This window comes from Solanum tuberosum, unplaced genomic scaffold (assembly GCF_000226075.1).
Source record: "Solanum tuberosum cultivar DM 1-3 516 R44 unplaced genomic scaffold, SolTub_3.0 scf00061, whole genome shotgun sequence".
NCBI lineage: Eukaryota > Viridiplantae > Streptophyta > Magnoliopsida > Solanales > Solanaceae > Solanum > Solanum tuberosum.
Window position 1 is genome coordinate 156,680 of NW_006238993.1, and position 3,531 is coordinate 160,210.

Consider the following 3,531-nt stretch of genomic DNA (forward strand, 5'->3'; position numbering starts at 1 on the left):
GTTACGACTAGGGGGTACTCTCGGGTCGTGACAAGTAACCTCAACTTATCCTTAGTCAAGACTTAGGTCATCCACTTCTAGTCAAGCATATCATGGAGAGCAACTCAAGCAACAATCCAAGCATATCATACATCATATCATAATCTAGCTTATCTTTTATAGACATGTGGAATCACCTCTTTGGCTTACTACAAAGGAACATGGGTAGTCCCCTCTAGTACTTATATGGATCATGGGTAATCGCTTCTAATCCACCTTAACATATGGATCATGGGTATTTGCCTCTTGTTTACCATCATGTGACATGGGTATTCGCCTCTTGTCATTTTATAAGGATCATGGGTATTCGCTTCTTGTCCAATCATATCATAAGAACATGGAAAGTCACCTTTTGTTCAACTTTAAAGAATAAGGGTGATCACCTCTTTATCCTAGTTCATGGGATATGGTTAATCGCATCATATCCATCTCATTTGGAGGTCATGGGTAATAACCTCTAGCTTCATCAATATCTTAGTCCTTAGCATAGATTCATTTTAGGTGAGCAATCTTTTCAACCTAGAATCATTCAATGTGAACACGCATTTCACATTCATAACATAAGCAATCTATGTGGGAACTATTTCTTCCACAACAATTACATCAATAGTCAACAATTGACAACATACGCTTTACTCTCAAAGCCATATATCTCATAGTCATCCTATATGTTCAATCTCAAGAAATTCAATATCATAATCATATCATAAGCTTTAATCACAAAGAAATCTAATCTGGATTCATCATATAAGGTTCCATCCTAATGTATCTCATCAATCCTAGATTGAATACATCTAAACCCACAATTTCTCCTTTCATGGAATTAAACCCATTTACTTCAATTTCATCTTTATCGACATGGATTAAGCATGGATACATGTAATTTCATCCTAAAAATATATATTCCTATTAGTTCAATCATAAACATTCATAATCCACTCAATTAGATCAACATTCATCAATACCCACAACATTGGAAGAAAACCCTAACTCTAATTGGGAATTTCCTTCTCGATTGGGGAAAATTTAGGGACTCCATGGATGGAAGGAATCCATGGATGAAAAGCCATCATACCTTGATTACAAATCCAACAATTGCTTGAGGAATGAGGACTTGACCTTGATCCTAGCTCCAACTTTTTCTTTTTCTTCAAGTTTTAGAGAGAGAAATATTTGAGAGGAAGACTTTGGGATTTCTTTTAGGTTTTGGAAATAATGACTTGAATGAACTAATTTGAGGGTTGAAATACTTTATCTAGGGGTCTTAAACATAGGAAAACGACCTCAATTTGATTTAATTAAAATAAGAAAAGACCTAACTACCCATAACAATAATTGACAGCTGGCCACCAACGGACCCAGTTGACGGGCCGTGGTCTGACCTATGGTTCGTCCTGGTGGACCGTGGTTGGCCATCAGAAAGTCTAATTTTGGGCATCGAACCACGGTCCCTAACCACATACTATGGTCTTGCCTACGGTCCATAGGTTAGGCCATGGTCCTTGGCCTCTACAACTTAGCCAAGGTATCCAACCCACGGACCTACCTAGTGTCCACAGTTCAACCCACAGTCCGTGGTTGGCCTTTATGGTTGGCACCTGAAACTTCCCAAAATCTAATCCTTTTCCCTTTTTCAGATACAGTGTGTTACACTCAGAAAGGTAAAGTCATTTCTTATGTTCCACCCGATACTAAACAAGAGAAGGTATTTGTGACTATTGTGGAGGATGACATTAAGGATTAGGTTGAATTCTATAAAAAAATCATATTAGGGTATATTATTGGCGATACACTATAGCTGAAGTTGATAGTGAACTATGTCTTTCATGCTTGGGAATTTGCTACGAAGCCTAACATTTTTGTACCTGATGATGGATACGTCATTTTTTCTTGTGAATCACCTAAGGATATTAAAAGGGTTCTCATGAGGTTACTTACACTTTCTATAACAAACCCCTTGTCATTATAAATTAGGAATTTGATTTCGAGTTCAATCTTAATTGTCTACCCACAAATATTCCCTTATGGGTTCTCTTTCTTGGCTTAGCTGTGGGGAACGGGTCGAGAGTACTCTACAAGCTGGCAAGTGTTGTTAGGGCTATATATATTGATAAATTAATGTGGAGATAAAAATAATCTCTTATGACCATTTCTTAACAGAGGTGGTTGTTTCCCAATCCTTATTAGATATAGTTAACATCCCCATCCCTTCTACCACTATTATAATACTATAGACTATGAGTGGAGACCAATATTTTGTTCCCACTAAATAAGGTTTGGTGACAATTTGTATGAATGCTGGGTGAGAGGGAAGGAAATGGGAAAGGAAGAGCAATTTCAAGAAGTTTCAAAGAGAAGGAGATTTAAGTGTGGTACATAGGTACTCAGTCTCAAGAATAATAATAGGAAGCAGAGTTCTCAGAATTTTAGAGCTCAGAGTACTCAGTCTCAGAGTAGTACAACACAGGGGTTGTAGAGCACATATTCTGGTAAGAGTGGTAGGAACCATCTAGGGGAATGTCGTGATGGCTTCAATGGTTATTTCAAGTGTGGTCAGACGGGTAATTTTATAAGAGAATGCCCTAAGAACATTAAGGATATTGGGGCAATAGAGCCCAATCCTCTTCAACAGCTCTAGTAGATAGAAATACCCACACAGGAGCTACTCCAGGAATAGGCGGAGGTACTAATCGTCTATATGTTATAGCTAGTCACCAGGATTAGGAGAATTTAATAGATGTTGTCAGTAGTATGCTTAAAGTCTTTACTTTTGATGTTTATGCCTTACTTGATCCAGGTGCGAGTTTGTCTTTTGTAACTCCTTATACAGTCGTGAGGTTCGGTAGTTCCCCCCGAATAACTTCTTGAGCCCTTCAGTATTTCCACACATGTTGGGGATTCTATTATAATAGAAAGAGTTTGTCGTGATTGTACCATCTTTGTTTATAACAAGGACACCATAGCTGACTTAGTTGAGGTAGCTATGGTGGACTTTGATGTATTCTATGTATGGATTGACTTCATGCTTGTTATGCCTCAGTTGATTTCAGAACTCAAATAGTCAAGTTTCAGTTTCCTAATGAGCCATTTTTAGAGTGGAGAAGTAGTTCAACAGTGCCTAAAGGTCATTTTATTTAATACCCTAAGGCCAGAAAGTTAGTTTCTAAGGGGTGCATCTATCACTTAGTTGAAGTTAATTACTTTTGTGTTGAGACATCGCCTATTCAGTCAATTCCAGTTGTGAGTGAGTTTTCAGAGGTCTTTCTAGATAATCTTGCCAGAGTCCCTCGTGAGAGAGAAATAGACTTTGGAATAGATATTCTTCCCAATACTCAACCCATTTGTATTCCACCATATAGAATGGCTCTAGCTGAGTCAAAAGAGTTAAAAGAGAAGTCAAAAGATCTTCTTGATAAGGGTTTCATCTAATCAAGTGTCTCACCTTGGGGCGCTCCAGTCTTATTCATGAGAAAGATAGATGGTTCTCTTAGG